This window comes from Molothrus ater, chromosome 14 (genome assembly GCF_012460135.2).
Source record: "Molothrus ater isolate BHLD 08-10-18 breed brown headed cowbird chromosome 14, BPBGC_Mater_1.1, whole genome shotgun sequence".
In the NCBI taxonomy this organism is placed as follows: domain Eukaryota; kingdom Metazoa; phylum Chordata; class Aves; order Passeriformes; family Icteridae; genus Molothrus; species Molothrus ater.
The window spans coordinates 19,721,388-19,739,401 of NC_050491.2; the positions used below are offsets into that span (position 1 = coordinate 19,721,388).

Consider the following 18,014-nt stretch of genomic DNA (forward strand, 5'->3'; position numbering starts at 1 on the left):
AGAACATGTACCATAAAAATAAGTTTCCAATTCTCAGTTGCAAATAAAACCTTGAAATAGGCAACATAGCTGGGCCAAAAAGCTCATATACATGACAACACATCCAAAAATTAAAAAAAAAAAGAAAAAAAAACCCATCCTCATGAACTTTCTGAGGTATAACTCATGAATTTTGAGCACTTAAGGCTTGCAAAGATATACAAACTTCTTATAAAGATGCACAGCTAGGTCTCAGAATTCCCAGGTCACAGATAGCACCTGGACTCAACCAGAAAGTGGCTGGTTTTCAGCATCCACCTTAACCAAGTCACTGCCACTTTGGTTAAGTGCTGCTGTTGGCAGTCGAGGCCCTGGCACAAGTCCCTGGTTGAGCTATTCCCAGCAGGTATGGCATCCCAGCCCTTTCCCTGGAGAAGGAAAAGAGCCACTCATGTAAGACAGGGCTTTATCAGGGAGCAAGACTGGGAAAGCCCAACTGCAGCCAGGAATCCCATCTTCTGAGTTTTTCAAAATGCAGCCACCTCTGGGGGAGACCCACAGATTCCTCCTCACAGCAAGTCTGATGAATAAGAGGAAGAGTTGATAAAGGTCTGTTTTACACAGAATTTCTGCACCCTAACATGTCCCTAGCCTACACTCTGTGTTTTCCAACAAAATCCCTTTTGTGCTTTCCCCCTGCTGCCACTCCTACAAGGAAGAGCTCCCAACAGCCACCTCCAAAGTGCCTTTGTTGTTTGTCTTCAAGACAGCCTTCAAAGTCTCCTGAACCACCATGCAAACAAACAGCTTGTCAGCACTTAAACAGCATCTTTCCTGAGAGACATCCATAGACCAGCCTCCTTATCAGTCCTCACACACCCCTATCTGCAACCCCTTGTCTTGGGCTCACTTTGGAAGTGGTCTGAGGACAAAACCATTTTGTTTTGTTCCAATGCATTCCCTGACATCCTGGAGCACAACTAAGACTCTTTGGCCTCACAAACCAAGTAACAAATCCTAAGAAAATGAACCCATTAAGAGTTAACCTGAATGTGTGTAGATCCCCTGCATGTGTTGTTAATAGGAACTGAGAAACTCTCTTGATTTCTTCTATTTTCACAGACACATTTTAGTTCCCCAACCGATCTATAACATGACTTCACAGAACCATAGAATGCATTAGGTTGGAAGGAACTCTAAAGATCATCTCGTTCCAACCCCCTGCCATGGGCAGGGACAGCTTTCACTATCCCAGGTTGTTCAGAGCTCCATCAACCTGGCCTTGAACACCCGCAGGGAAGGGGCAGCCAGCCTCTCTGAGCAGCCTGTCCCTCACAGGGAAGACTTTCTGCCCAAAATTCCATCTCAGCCAGCCCTCTGTCAGCTGGAAGCCATCTCCCCTTTCCCTGTCACCTGCCTTCTGAAAAGTCCCTCTCCAGCTCTTTCGGCACTGGAAGAGGCTCTAAGGTCTCCTGGGGCCTTCTCTTCTCCAGGCTCAACAATCCCAACTCTCTCAGGAGCTGGGAAACATTACCACGACCTTTCTAAAAGAAAAGAAAGAAAATAAATCTGGAATCACAAAAATAAACCATCTGGCCCAAATACTATACACAAGTGAATGACCCCAATACAGCTGCTTATTTATACTGATTTGTCTGCAGGAGCAGGACGTGGCTGCAAGAAAATCCATGCTTTATTTTGTCACCTCCCATGAAAAATTTTGCTTGCAGGGACTTGGTTCACGATTCTCCTAAGCACTCATGAGACCTAGTCCCACCTCTCAACAGAGTCATCCTCAGTCTTACAGAACTCTGTTACCTCCTCAGTGGAACAATTCACCCACCTGTGAAGCAGGGACAGTACCTTGGTCATGGCTGTTAGGAAGGTATGTTCATCTGCATCTGGGATATATTATTTGATGACAAAGCAACCAGAGGAAAAAAAATGCCACTGACCTTCCCCCTGGGTTTTTTCTCTTTTTAAGTGGTGGCAGGAAGATCTCAAAGTTTGTAAGAGTCATTAGACACTATCATGGTATACAGAACTAATAATGAAGAGCAGTTTAAAACATATTCTATTCCTTCAGCTCCGAAAAAAATAATTATGACCAAAAAAATTACAGCAAAGTGAAAAAATGTCATAATTGAAATAAACCATGAAGATCCCACATGGAGAGAAGCATACATTTGGAGATATCATTTATCCCCTAAAGCTATGGCTACTGTAGTATGAAGTTAAATTGCTTGCAGTTCTTCCAAAAGACAACCTGTTTCTTGGAGGTATCATAACAATTTGGGAATCCTGCAGTTGCTATGGCAACTACTGCTGCATCCAACAGCAAAGTATTGTGTGGAGTTAGATAAATCTACTTAAGTTATATCTGCCCTGAGTTTCCAAAGCTACAGCAAGTTATTATGCACCCTTAAAATAAAAGAATGTAAATTGAAGAAACATGTTTCAACATTGAACAACAGTGCATAGAAAGCACTTTCTCCATAAACACTGCCTTTCAGGGCCTGGTCATCATGTACCTTTGCAAGGTTCCTTATGGGGGATTCTTATGGCAAATACCTGTATTTATTCAAATAAACCAGAGTGATATTAGGATGACATCTCAGTACAATAACACAATTGCATGATCTCTGTGCATCTTTTGGCATTACCCTGGTAACACAATAGGCTTTCCCTCTGGCATTTGGTATGCATTTGCTGAAAAGAAAAAGAAAAAGGAAAAAAAAAATTTAAAAAGCAAGCTTTAATATAAAATAAAATGCCCTGAGATGTACCACTTTATCATTCTAGGTCTTTCATCTCCTGCCTTCGAGAGCCACAACATTCCAGGGAAAGCAGACTTCTGTTATCACAGCCCAACCACACAGCAAACACACAGTGCCCTCCATGTAAATAACCTCACCAGTGCCAAGGCCTCCATTTCCTTTTCCATCCCTTTGCTTTTCATAAAGGACTTCCTGCAGGAACACAGATTATTTGCAGTTCATTTGCATACTATGGGGAGAAGCTCTAACACACTTCATAAGTGCTTCATTTGCTCCAGTTGCTCGCTTTATCTCAGCAGGGATAACCAGCATATGAGCCAAGAGCCCTTCCCAGATGAGAGGTATCTGCCAGCAACCAGCTGATATTTTTTTCAGTTTAAAAGATTATCTGGTTTTTTGTGGTAATACCTAAGCACAGATCTACTCTGAAAAGACAGCAACAGAAAACTAAACCATTTCTCAAAGCAAAACAATAGACCCAGAGATGACTCAGGAGTGAAGCTTGGAGACTGAAACAAGAATCACAATCTCTGCAACGCTACTGAGATTTGAACACTTAGTTCATTAAAGCAGGGAAAGCTAACTCATCATTTCTGATTTCACCACAAAAATGCTTTTATGTTTTGTAGTTAAGAGGAGCTACACCATTCACCACAGCGGTTTTTAAGAGCCTAAAATCATCTGCACTAAGAAAACCTGGACACGCCGGAGTGCCAGGCAGTGACATTGCAGAGATGAGGAAGGAGGACTCATGGTCCCCAGTGGTGACAGCACCCTGCTGCTCCTGGTCACAGGCCCAGGGGAGAGAGCAGAGCTTCAGCCGCCGCCTCCCAAAGGGATGCACAGCCACGCGGCACCAATCCGAGTGCTCACAAACACACCTGTGTACAAAAGCAAGTGCTCTGTAGTTCTCAGAGGTAAATTAAATGGCTTCAAAATTAGTGGAAGAGCAAGAGAGCCCTTCTGGGTTCCCTTCAAGGCATGGCATTGTTCGAGTGTATTTGACTGTTGGAGTATATGCTCTTTGGAGAGGGTGTCTTCTTTAGGCACTGGGATTTTAGCTGTAGGAGCTGAAGGAGGACACTGGAATTGCACTGGAGACGCCTTTTCCCAGTTAGTGCAGCATCCCAGAGACCAGAGCAGCTGAAGCAGCTGAGCCCTGCCCTCCTGAAGGCACAGCTCCCTGGCACAGCCCGAGGCAGCGCTGCAGTGCTCCCTCTGACACACACAATGGAGAGGAGCTTCACCTTTTACTGCTCTTCCACCGACAGCACACAACGAGATCAAAGACTTGGGTTTATTTTTACATTTTTATGACTTTTCCCACCCCTTTGCTACCACGCTGGCGGCATTTCCCACCCCCAGCACTGCGCCCTGGCTGACCCCACAGGGATGCCTATGCCCAGGAGGGCAGAGATACAGTTGCTATGGCAACACTACCTCCAAATTTTCTGGCCTCCATGCATGTAACATATTAACCTTATCATTTAATTGCCAGATGAATTTCAGGGTGGCACACAGAAAATCACTTTTAAGTAGATTTGCAGAGTAGTCATTCTGACAGGCAGCATTTCTGCACATCAGGGCTGTTCTCCTCATTATCCCACCACCTGACCCACAGTGCAGAGAAAGGACCTTTCTCCCTCCACCAGCCAAAATCCTCACAGGAGTCTCTGCTAAAGCCTCCTGCTTTGCTCTGCCTCACAGTCCATCCAAAGCCATCACCCCTTCTCTGTGGTCAGTTGTAGGCACCGTGCAGGGACAGGGTGGGCTCACACTGTCACCCCAGTCCAGCCAGGAGGAGCCTCTTACAGGACCACATCCTGCAGGAAATAAATCCCACAGCACACAGGGCCTGCCCTGCTTAGCCCAAGGGTGCTTCCTCAAAAATCTGTTATTGCAGAGAGCTCTCACAACAGGCAGGCAAGTAATAAACCAAATTCTTCTTCCTACATAAGGATGCCATGGAAGGAGAGCTGTCCCCTTCAGCTCCTCACACAGCAATATAAAACCAGCCTCAGGAGCACCTCATCCCCTCCCACCAAAGCCACTGGTCAGAGCTGCTGCCCAAAACCACTGAGAGCAAACAAACCACGCACCTCCTGTTGATCCCAAACCTCCTGGAGCACGTGACCCCACCAAAAACTTCTTGTTTTCAACATGCTTCCTCTGTATAGAATTTCAGAGATTAAACACCTACCCAGACCCCAGGGAGTACTGCACAGAATTCCTTGGGCTTGTGGACTATTAAACCCGAAAATTGATTTTGCTGGCTCTGTAATTTTCTTGACCATTTGCAGGAGTGAGAATCAACCACTTACCTTTTTTTTCACTTCAACCACTTATTTTGAGCACATGGGGAAGGAGAGAAGTGGGAGGAATCTATTTTATTTCTTGGCCACTTAAACTTGTTTATTCTAGAAAATAGCATCCAAATGCATTTTCCAAGAAAACAGCATGATACTACCCGCTATCAGCAGCAGGCATGGAGAGCTCTCTGCTCAAGAACTTTCATGGACTCGCAGAAAGACCAGCTTCTGCCAGGAAAGGGACCTGAACCAATATGAAAACAAGAATATGTGAGTTTAGTCACAGCTACTGTGACCAGTAACTCCTCACTGAACCATTTAAGTCTGCAAGTTAATGCAGTATTACATAAAAAAGCATTTCCATTCATTGCTTCTCAACATTCCCAATTTTGGAATTCAATGTATTACTGAAGGCTACTGTTGTATACATAAAAATACACATGTTCAACAAAAAAAACCAGTCAGGAAACAGAATTCACAGACAAGGCTGGGAATTCTCTATAAAAAAAATAAGCATCTCAAGTGTGTTGAAGGTAGACAGGCCACACCAGCTTAGAATGTTCCAGGTGCAAAGGTGACTCTCAACAGCTATCTCTGGGCACTGCCAGTTTTATTCTGAAGGAAACAGAGGACCAAATGGCAGAAGATACAATGTGTAAGCTGGTTAACTTTGGCTGCCTCTGTTCCCATTGTGTGTCTGCCATCACAGTAGATATTTCCTACTTCTGGATGTTCTGGACAATAAATATTCACAGGAGGGTCATAGGGGCATGGCAAATCCTGACAGAGGGGCTGTGTATCCCCCCGCAGGGGATGGATCTTGCAGTACATGGGATGTGCGAGACACCCTAAGCAGGCAAGGGCGAGTTCCCAGTGCTCAGGCAAGTCCCACCTCTGGCTGTCTCTCGAGCTCATTTGTACACCCTGCTGCTGGGCCCTGGCTCAGCTTGTGTGGCACTGGGCCTCGCCAGCCCAGCTCAGGAAGTCACTGAGCATGACCAAGTGGAACCAGGTCTGCTCCGAAGGGAGCGCAGGAGGGAGGGAAGGAAGCTCCAACATTCCCAAGGGCGCTTCCCTTCCGTGGGTCACTGCTGAGGCAGACACTACTCAGCAGCCCCCCAGCAGGACTGGGGCCCTCCTTCCCACAAATCTCCACGGTCAAAATGTTCCAGACCCTTGTTTCAAGCCTCTCTCACCCTTTGCCCCATGCAGAGACATGATCATAATCCTCTCTTTCTCCACCACCCTCCCTGTGCATCAGTCTCCCCTTCCATCACGAACCTGCTCCAAGAATTGTCCTTCCTAAAACCCACATGGCCCACAAGGAGAACCCTCTGGAGCTGACCCCAGAAAAAACCTGGGGCACTGACCACAGCTCTGCCTCCTTGCAGAGGGGGCTGCAGTTGTGATGTGTGCTCTTTCCTTCTGGTTATAGCCTCTAACCTGTTTGCTGGTTTACAGCAGCCATATAACAGCCTGAGCACTACAAGGATTTTTCTATAATATCCTCTAAATCCTCTCACATCTGCCTCCTGCTAAAATACTCCTTGTCCATGCAGAGACACACACTCTCTCTGTCCAGTCTTACTGCTGGAGTCACTTGGGCACATAGACTGCAGTTACCTGCAAAAATAGAGAAATAGGCACTCAGTCCTGTTTTAAATAATGAAATATAGATTGCCCAAAACCCCCACGTTTGAATGACAGTCTGAACAGTACCCACTTCTTTCTCAGCCAGCCACTGTCTCCTCATCTGTAAAATGGGGCAATGGCACTTCTTGCATCTGAGCGACAGTGTTTGCAAACATTAAGAAACGACTCTGCAGAAGCCAAAAGGGAGTACTCTATTTGCATGCAAATTCATGTAAAAAATTAATCCTCACGTGGTTCCAAAAACACGATGCATACAAATACATTACTGCAAGCCTAAGAAATTTAGCTTTACAAATGCAGTCAACTGTTTTCTACACTGACTGGGGGGAGGAGAGGAGAATCTGACAATGCACCTTCCTTTCTTTAACTGTTAACTCTTTATTCTAAATCTAATATTGATCCTTAATTTTCTATCAGCGTTTTGACTGCAAGAGAGCAGGGGACAAACAGGAGTGGCAAAGACAATCCATTTATTTCACCCTTTCTTCACTCCTGGGGTCAGCTACTCCCTCTCTGAATCAGTGCTAGACCTGCTTGAATAGCTGAGAATGAACCTTCCACAAAGTGTGGATTTACTTTTACTAAATCCTCTAAGTATTAAAGCTCTTCACACCATTTGGTCTTGAAGTGATGCAAGATTGAGGTGTGGACACCAGTGACAATAAAGCGCCATCTGGCAAAGTGAACTCCAGGCAAACAATGACAAGCACAAGTGAAAAGAATTGCAATGATTTCCACAAACATGTGAAATACTATAAACTGTGTGACTTAGCAGCTTCCTCCTCCTCACAAGTAAATAAACATGTCTGCAGAAGGCTGTTTGGTTCTGCCTTTTATATGAGCTGAGAATACACAGAGACGACCCTATTTGCATTCTGCTGTTTAAAAAATATATGCAGATTTGTGAGCAAGGGGGAAAAAGGGCGAGAAAGAAAGAAAAAATAAGAACTAACCAGACTTCACTTTTTCTTGGTTCTTTACTGTCAGGGTGATGTACTGGAAGTCTTTATTTCTTTCAGCTTGGGCCCCTCAGTAGTTCATTCTCCTTCCAGCCTGTTCTCATGCCTTTCTTATCACCTGCTGAGGCCTTGATCATGGACAGAGCAGACAAGCAGCAGGGGACAATTAGAGAGGAGTTCAGACTTTGATCATTTGACCATATGTGAATACAACAGCTGACCACATGTTTTAAAAGACAACTAACTTAAAAGTATTAAAAAAATCACAAAGCAGGCATAGATACTTAAATTTACATTTTAATTATCTGACACAATGGTGCATTCAACTTTGCAGAATATTGAATTTTTCTTCCTAAATGTACACATCTCCAAAAGGAAAATCAGCACTTTGGTGCTTCTCCAGAGCCCAAATAAGCATAGTATCATTAAAATAAATATTTGGATGATTTAAAACATAAGCAAACATATCTATCTAGTAACTTGCAGTTTTTACCGACAAAAAAATTCACAAATAATTTCTGTCCTGCAGACAGCCCAACTTAAATAGAATAACACTGTTTTACTTTACTCTAAAAATACCATGTATTTAATAGTACACAGACATACGACCCTGCATTACTTACATAAGTGATTTTTTCCCCGAACCTCTCTGTTAGCCTTTAAAACTTAATACAGAAATACAACACAATTTAAAAGCTCAGCTGTTGTAGGGATTTGGTTCTTATTGCTTAGCTGCCTGCTTTTTCCTTAAAAAAAATGAAAAAAAAAATCTTCATTTACTGAATTGTTCAATCTTTGCTAAATCTTTAAGTTATCAAAGCAAAAGATCCAGTTGTGAGCAGTTTAACTGTAGCCACCTGACCCCAAATACTTGGGAAAAATCTTTGTTGGAAATTTTTGTATACAATAGAAGAGTTATCATCATTTGTGAAGATACGACATCCACTTATCTTCTGCACCGACCAGATAATTAACATATTCATGAAATGGCTATTTACTCTCAAATAGGAGGATAATAGAAAAATAACACTAATTGTTTTGGCAGCAGTTTGTTTAGGAGTTATCTGAGGCAACAAATGTTTCTTTTGTAGTTGTGGAGGGGCAGAAATCCTCCTTTCTGTAAACACTTTGCCTTCAGCCTTCCTTTCTCCCCAGAATTTGGATACTACCAAGGAAAAACTGTGGAAATCAGTGAAAGGAGAAGGAGGAGGATTTAAAAATTAAATGGTAGTTAGTTTTCTTTGGATAGCAATTGTTTGCATATTTTTATTATAACGGAAACCACAGAGTACAACAACATTTTGGAAAATTATGTGTTTTGCAGAGTACAAGAAGGGCTGTACCACATGCTGACTGAACAAAACAATGGTACTAATGGGGCATGAAGGGTGTGTACAAAATATTTTAAGAGGCTCAGGCTATCCCAACACACAGGCTTATTTTTTGCTTCTCTGACTGGACTATAAAACGCCTCCTTGTTGGCCCAAGCCTGCCCCTAATGAGGGCAGAGGGCCGAGTGCTGCAGCAGCTCAGGCCGTGCCTCGCTGCTACAGCTGGACAGCAGCAGTGACCACCCAGCAGCAGCGTGCAGGGCCGGGGGCTCTGGCCACAGGGCAGCGCTGGCCAGGCTGACCCACGGCCCTGCTCTGGACAGGCTGACCCACGGCCCTGCTCTGACCAGGCTGACCCACGGCCCTGCTCTGGCCAGGCTGACCCACAGCCTGCTCTGGCCAGGCTCAGGCCAGGCTGACCCACGGGCCTGCTCTGGCCAGGCTGACCCACAGCCCTGCTTCGGCCAGGCTGACCCATGGCCCCGCTCTGACCATTCTGACCACGGGCCCGCTCTGGCCAGGCTGACCCACAGCCCTGCTCTGGCCAGGCTGAGCCACAGCCCTGCTCTGGACAGGCTGACCCACGAGCCTGCTCTGGCCAGGCTGACCCACGGCCCTGCTCTGGCCAGGCTGACCCACAGCCCTGCTCTGGCCAGGCTGAGCCACAGCCCTGCTCTGGACAGGCTGACCCACGAGCCTGCTCTGGCCAGGCTGACCCACGGCCCTGCTCTGGCCAGGCTGACCCACAGCCCTGCTCTGGACAGGCTGACCCACGGCCATGCTCTGGACAGGCTGACCCACGGCCCTGCTCTGGCCAGGCTGACCCACGGGCCTGCTCTGGCCAGGCTGACCCACGGCCCTGCTCTGGCCAGGCTGACCCACGGGCCTGCTCTGGACAGGCTCAGGCCAGGCTGACCCACGGGCCTGCTCTGGCCAGGCTGACCCACGGGCCTGCTCTGGCCAGGCTGACCCACGGGCCTGCTCTGGACAGGCTGACCCACGGGCCTGCTCTGGACAGGCTCAGGCCAGGCTGACCCGCGGCCCTGCTGTGGACAGGGTGACCCACGGGCCTGCTCTGGACAGGCTGACCCACGGGCCCGCTCTGGCCAGGCTGACCCACGGGCCTGCTCTGGCCAGGCTCAGGCCAGGCTGACCCACAGCCCTGCTCTGGACAGGCTGACCCACGGCCCTCCTCTGGACAGGCTGACCCATGGCCCCGCTCTGACCATTCTGACCCACGGCCCCGCTCCAGCCATGCAGACCCACGGCCCTGCTCTGGCCAGGCTGACCCGCGGCCCCGCTCTGGCCACGCTCAGAAACACGCTCCAAAACATCCCCCGCTTCCCCCATGGTCTGCAGCATGTCCCACCTGGCCCCAGTGCCTCAAGGTGGCCTCGGAAGCTGCCAAGGCCCCTGCGGCCACCAGCATCTCTGAGGTGCTCTCAGCTCCACCAGCCCAACCCTGCCTGCCCCACGGGCCACCTCAGGCACAGCCAGCCATGGGAATGGGATGGCCATTGCAACAACATGCTCTGTCTCCTCACTGGGATTCAGAGTTGGAATGCAGCTGGAAGACAGGAGTAAGCTCAGAGAATGGACAAGGAAACCTGTCCAGTCCTGGAAGCTTATCAAAAGGAAAAAATAATCAGTATGGTTTTTGTCTGCAGCCACTGAACCTTTCTTGCTTGCAATATTAGAAGATATTAAAGCTAATCAAATATGAATTATCAGCAAATTTGCCACTTGCTTTTTGGCCTGAGGCTGAGAGGTGAGTGGCAGAGGGTTTCTGGGCTTTCCCAGGTTACCCTGCAAGGAATTTGGGGTTGTTTTCAAAATCAAAGTTCATCTCCTCAGCACCATACAATAGCTTCAGCCCTCCAAAACAATTGTCCTGAGAATCTTCCTGCACCTAAGGGCTCTCTGTAATAAAATATGGATGCAGTATTAATTAAATATAGATGCAATTTCCTCCTCCCTTCTCTCCTTAGCTGCTATCATGAACATTAGTGCAGGCGCCTAAGGAAAGCCTGGCTAACGGGGAACAGCTGCCACGCTAATTAGGCACCGTGCTCTATCAGCCAGGCCCAGGCCCAGCAAACAGCCACCTGACTTCTCCCCTGGCCATCCCCACAGCCTGGCACAGCCTGGCGCTGGCCCTGGGGCTCCAGCCCAGCCTCAGGCACAGGAGAAGGCACCACAGAACAGAGGGGGTCACCTCTGACCCCCAGCAGGTTTCGGCTGAGCTCCCTAAATGCCACGAGCTTGTCTCTGTGCTGAAGACACTGCTGATGGGTCACATTTGCAAAGCACTTGGAGATGTGTTTGGCAGCATTGCCATCTTTGGGAAAGGCTAAGGGAAAGCCACTGCCAAGGCACAGTGTGGCTGTGTATCAGCTGCCAGGAATTCAGGAATTCCTGCCCCAGCAGACAGTCTGCTCCTAGTGCTCCAGCTAGACAAAGCAAACCCTGAGCTGATGGTGCCGCTGGGCCCATCCCCACCCTGCAGCCACTGAAAAGAGGGGACCACCCCCCTCCAAGAACAGTTAACCCGGTGAGCAAGAGAGAAGGATCCTGCCACCAAAAGATCCTTTGCTTTCACTGTCAGACTAGGAGGACTCCAACCTCCCTCCCCCATCCTGGCCGGGCAATTTGACAGAAGCTTCGCATCTGAAGTTGTACCACTGGGACAAAAATATTTTAAAACAAGACTGAAGAATGAAGAGGCCAAAACAGGGATAGGACATGACTAGGACCTCATATTCCACTGGCTGCCAGACTCATGTATGCATGGGGAGACGCATCTTCCCAGGACTGCACTGTGGCTTATGAACCATTTCTTGTGATGCCATTTCCTGTACCATGTGAGAGCAGTCTTCCTCCATCCCCACCACCACCTGCTCCCAGTTTACCAATTACCATTTAATGTCCTCCATCTGTACAAGGGCAGCACTGGTACTTCCTGACCTCACAGGTATGCCTGTGTGTCTGCATGTGTGAAGATAAATATATTAAAGATTGGGAGGCATTCAGGCCCTGGGCCAAGGGGAGCCATATAAGTGCCAAGGAGACAAAGACAAATGAGGGCCATATAAATAGATGGCTGGAGAGCTGCAGCCCTGAGGCTACAGGCAAGAAAGGGGCAGAGGCAGAGACAAACCGTGGGAAAGAGCCCTGTTTGAAGTCTCTGACAGAGCACCCCAGTGCCAAGGAACACAGAGCAAAGCCCTGCTCCTCACACTGTGAGCTGTGCTGACACCCCTGCCATCAGGAGGCATCCCAAGGAGGAAGAGGAAGGCCTGTCAAAATAAGCCCAGCTTTAGAGCAACAGCTGATAAGGGAGGCCGGTGACATGCAGGAGCCCTGCCATGGCTTCTGGAGAGGTGCCAGAGGTGTAAAATGGCTTTGGCTCCCAGCACAGGCAGCTCCTGGGCTCTCCTGGCACCACCCCAGCTCGTGATGCAGTTTAGGCAGGGAAGCAAGGACTGGGCAAGCAGAGGTGTCCCCACTCAGCCCATGACACACGGACAGTGGCCAGGAGCAGATCCACCCCCTGCCTGCCTCTGCATCCCCAAAACTCCATGGACTTCAGTCTCCAGCTCTGTCAATCCTGCTACGAAATGCACTTTATAAGGTGTCATAAATCATAAAACACATCTCCCCCTCAGATCCACTGCCTCTTCTGCAGCTACTGAGGAGGAAAAAAGGCACCTAGGAGAAATCTGGCCCACAAAGGTTCACAAAAGACTGCACACAGCGCCTTACTGGCACAGAAAGAAAAAAGAACAGAGGAAAGGTAGACTGTAAGAGGTTAGAGGGAAAAGCAGCAATATCCTTTGAGAGCTCCCTGAGCTTTTCTGCCCGGTAAGCTTTGGGGATCTCTCTCAGCTTTCAAGAAGAAGGCAGAAGCATTTTTCAGGGGGGAAAAAGCCCGTAACATCGAAGAGACAGAGATCCTGACCATCAATATAGCTATAAAGGAAATAGGATGATTTTGCCACAGTGGGTCTGCAAAGCATCTCCCAAGACTCTGGCTGGTTAAGGGGAGAGACTGAGAGGATCTGCTCTCCTTTTCTTCACTGGTACACCCATACACTGCTAAAGCAACACCTCCTCTTGGCTTTATTATTTAACATTTATTAAGGCAGTACCAAGAGGCCCTCCTAGATCCTCAATAATGTACAAAACACACAGGTAGTTCCACCCCCAAAGATATTTCAAGGCAAACCACAGAGCACAGCAAGGACAAGGGAACAGGCAGAGGGGTAGGGACAGAAAATACCTCTTTAAATTCGGAGCAGCCAGGAGCAGAGTCACAGAGCTGATTAAAGGCTGTGGAGATGCATTTCAGTGAGAGAACTCTGTCTAATTAGCTTATCAAAGCCTAGGTTCATGCACACCTCTGTGGGAACCAAACTGTGAGAACAGTTTCCCCAGCTAGCAAAGCCTAGCAGAAACAGAAGTTAAGCACAGCCCAACTGGGCTAGAAGTCACTCACCACAGGTGACAGTGAGGCAGATCCAGCACTACAGTTTTTTGATGAGGACAAAGCAGATGGTTTGGAAAAGCACTCTTATTCAAACAAATTCACTCATTTCAGGAAAATCCTGTTGCCTGTTTGGGAGAGGTGATCACAACAGAACTAAACACAGCTTTCCCTGCACAACAAGGATTAATCAAATTGAAAAGTATTGAATAGTGGGGTAAAGGATCACAAAAAAGTACTAGAATGTAGCAACAATACATATTAGCTTCTATTTACTTCATAGGGAGAAGGAAGAGGTTTGTATCTCTCTCCAGAGTCTTAAACTGCTTTAAGATAAAAATGAAGCTCTTCAAATATTCCATACAAACAGACTGCAATATACTGATGTTTAGTTTTTGCCTGGGGCTTAGAAAAGTTTGCAGCAGTGCCATGCTCCATAAGCCTTCAGTTTAAACACTCCCTCCAGTCTCAAAAAAAAAAAAAAAAAAAAAAAAAAAGAAAAGGAAAGGAAAGAGATCTTAAGTCACTGAAATTGATATGGATGCAAAGCAGAGAAAGCTTTTTCTAGGGAAATTAATCTTCCCTTTTGCTCACCTCAGAAACTGATGTACCAAAGCCAAAATTGCATACATCCACCCAGGATGATGGAGAGTTTAGGAACCAGATAACCCAGAGGTTTTGCCTGCAGATGCTGCCTGCAGGCACTCAAGGGTATCACTCTCAGCTCTATCCAAAATCTACCAAAACTACCATTAACGTGCAAGTTTAGGACAACTGAGGTTTTAAAACATTTGACAGTATGACCAAATCTCACGTACCCAAAAATCACCATGATTTCCTGAAAACTACATCTGTCTGTACTCTGGCCCCAAACTTTCACTCTGCTTTGATTTTGATTTTTTTTTGGTTGTTGATATTTGTTCTTTATTTTCTTTTTAACTTTTGGAAGAACACTAAAGCACATAGAAGTCCTCTAAAAAACAAACTTGTGGGGAAAGAAAAAAAACCAGTGCATGATAAAAACTGTAACCCCAACACCCACTCCGATGTGCTGAACTGCCTGGGACAATTTCAGGTGGTGGCACAGGACTGTATCCAAGTACTTCCACCACTCTGACCACATCATGACTGATCAGTTTTAGGGCAGGTTTTAAACACACCACAGGTCTTTACCTCACTTCTATTCCTGTATTAAATCTTTTCCTGGGCTTCGATGCTAAAGAAATAAAAGCAGAATGAGTACTCTATTTTCATGCATTATACTAAACTGTGTATCATAAATACAGCTAAAATCTATTGCACTCCTGTTATTTCCAGCATTTCTGTAACATAAAAATCATCTGAGGTAAAAGGAAGTAGAGTAGCAAAATCAGCAGCAAATACTACTTTTTGAAACATAATAAATCAAGTATTTCACCTAGACTTAGCCAAAAGAAAAAAAAAAAACCAAAACACAGTTTTTTGAGCCTCAGGAGACAGTCATGCTGTTAAAACAATGCCTTCACTGCCCAGAGAATCAGGGGAGGGTTTGGCTTGGAAAGTACCTTAAATATCATCTAGTGCCAGGTCCCTCCCACTGTCCCAGGCGCCCCCAGCCCAAGTGTCCAGCCTGGCCATGGGCACTGTCAGGTATCCAGGGCCTGCCCACCCTCCCAGGGAAGAATTTCCTCCTAATATCTAACCTAAGTATACCCCTTCAGCTTCAGGCCACTAAGCACCGAGTTTTTGCAAAGAGAAAGGACTGCCAGCTAGACAGGAGCCCTTTGACAAACAAACCAGTCCAGGGCAGCAACTGCAAGGCCTTTAGGAGTTTAAGAGAAGGACACTCCACCCTTTTGGAGCTGGTCTTTCATTATTTTTGCTGAAAGTGAGAATCCAGTGTGCTGGGAGGGTGAGCCCCACCCCACCCCAGACCTAATCCTGCCATTTCTGCTGTGCAGGACTTGGCTTAACTACACCCGCACCTCCTTGAAAGTAATAACACAGCAAACCAGAGACTGTAGTGAAGATCACTGGACTAAACCTTTTTGCTTTCTGTCCCATGGAAGGGACCACTAAAAACATCTCTTGCCCTCTCATTTTATTGATTCAGTAGCTCTAAAAGTTCTGGTTCAGCTTTTCTCTCCCCTCAAGTCCAGGAACGGTGTGCCCAGTAGAAATCACCCCCAGCATTGCTCCTGCTCCCCCAGCTGCTCCCCATGCAGACAGGGGCTCACACAGAGCTCACCAAGGCAAGCACTGCTCCTGCTCACACAGAGTTTACCAAGGCAAGCACTGCCCCTGCTCCTGCTCCTGCTCACACAGAGCTCACCAAGGCAAGCACTGCCCCTGCTCACACAGAGCTCACCAAGGCAAGCACTGCTCCTGCTCACACAGAGTTTACCAAGGCAAGCACTGCCCCTGCTCCTGCCCCTGCTCACACAGAGCTCACCAAGGCAAGCACTGCCCCTGCCCCTGCTCACACAGAGCTCACCAAGGCAAGCACTGCCCCTGCTCACACAGAGCTCACCAAGGCAAGCACTGCTCCTGCTCACACAGAGCTCACCAAGGCAAGCACTGCTCCTGCTCCTGCCCCTGCTCACACAGAGCTCACCAAGGCAAGCACTGCCCCTGCTCCTGCTCACACAGAGCTCACCAAGGCAAGCACTGCCCCTGCTCACACAGAGCTCACCAAGGCAAGCACTGCCCCTGCTCACACAGAGCTCACCAAGGCAAGCACTGCCCCTGCTCACACAGAGCTCACCAAGGCAAGCACTGCCCCTGCTCACACAGAGCTCACCAAGGCAAGCACTGCCCCTGCTCACACAGAGCTCACCAAGGCAAGCACTGCCCCTGCCCCTGCTCACACAGAGTTTACCAAGGCAAGCACTGCCCCTGCTCCTGCTCACACAGAGTTTACCAAGGCAAGCACTGCCCCTGCTCCTGCTCACACAGAGTTTACCAAGGCAAGCACTGCCCCTGCTCCTGCTCACACAGAGCTCACCAAGGCAAGCACTGCCCCTGCTCCTGCCCCTGCTCACACAGAGCTCACCAAGGCAAGCACTACCCCTGCTCCTGCTCACACAGAGCTCACCAAGGCAAGCACTGCCCCTGCCCCTGCTCACACAGAGCTCACCAAGGCAAGCACTGCCCCTGCCCCTGCTCACACAGAGCTCACCAAGGCAAGCACTGCCCCTGCTCACACAGAGCTCACCAAGGCAAGCACTGCCCCTGCTCCTGCTCACACAGAGCTCACCAAGGCAAGCACTGCCCCTGCCCCTGCCCCTGCTCACACAGAGCTCACCAAGGCAAGCACTGCCCCTGCCCCTGCTCCTGCTCACACAGAGCTCACCAAGGCAAGCACTGCCCCTGCCCCTGCTCCTGCTCACACAGAGCTCACCAAGGCAAGCACTGCCCCTGCTCCTGCTCACACAGAGCTCACCAAGGCAAGCACTGCCCCTGCTCCTGCTCACACAGAGCTCACCAAGGCAAGCACTGCTCCTGCTCCTGCTCACACAGAGCTCACCAAGGCAAGCACTGCCCCTGCTCCTGCTCACACAGAGCTCACCAAGGCAAGCACTGCCCCTGCTCCTGCTCACACAGAGCTCACCAAGGCAAGCACTGCCCCTGCTCCTGCTCACACAGAGCTCACCAAGGCAAGCACTGCCCCTGCTCCCCCAGCTGCTCCCCATGCAGACACAGCTCACACAGAGCTCCTTCCCTTTGTTTGTCCTCTCAGGCCCAACAGCAGCACACAATGACAGGGCACATCCCCAACAGGGTCAAGCAAGCCGAGACAATAAGAAGAATGAGACAAACAGATTTCCCCTTTGTGACATTACTCTGGATTTTCCAAGCATCCACAGTTACAGGAAAATTACTATAAATTTGAAGAGAAATTGAAAGTTGGCTCTTTTCCCCATGTTTGCATTTTACAAAGAGAGGGGGAAGAAAGAGAGAGAAAACATCACCTTTTGGCATTTGTTTCCTTGCTGGTTTCATACTTTAGAAACCTAGACTAAAAACAAGAGGGCAATGGCAGCCGTCAGACTTCCACCAGCGCGTCTCTCTGGCTCCTCCGAGTGACAGGCTGACAAGAACTTCTGGTATTGTCCAAAGGAAAAGCGAGGGCCGAAGCTGCAAGCGCGGCTGGCCGGCTGAGAGCGGCGGCAGCAGAGCCGCGTGCCCGCAGCGCTGCCGGCAGAGCGGGGGCTCCCTGCGGCCCCGCCGCCGCTAGGGGAGGGCAGAGCGCCACCGACTGAACGGGCCCCGCTCCCGCGGCTGCGGCGGACCAACCACAGCCCAGCGACCGCCAACAGGCTTTGCACTCCCTCCTCACCGCTTCTGTTTCTGTAACCGAGGAGTCTCCTCAGTATTGACGAGATTCGGTAGGAGCTGGGGGAAATTACACGACACACACACCCAAGAGATCTCCAAATTTCATTTAAAACCCGAGGGATCCCAAACCCATAGACATCACTTCTAGTCATCACTAACAATGTTAAATCATGATGATTCTGAGAATTTCAGCTGCAGAAATCAAG

The 18,014-nt window shown here is 48.4% G+C and overlaps 1 long non-coding RNA gene across 1 annotated transcript in view; it reads right to left on the bottom strand.

Annotated features, from left to right (window-relative positions):
* Positions 1-17,633, bottom strand: part of LOC118698880 (uncharacterized) — a 36,397-nt gene extending 18,764 nt beyond the window's left edge. Inside the window, exon 1 of the long non-coding RNA XR_004981961.1 lies at positions 17,442-17,633. This is a non-coding gene — a long non-coding RNA (uncharacterized LOC118698880). The remainder of the gene's footprint in view (positions 1-17,441) is intronic.
* Positions 17,634-18,014: the final 381 nt, after the last annotated feature.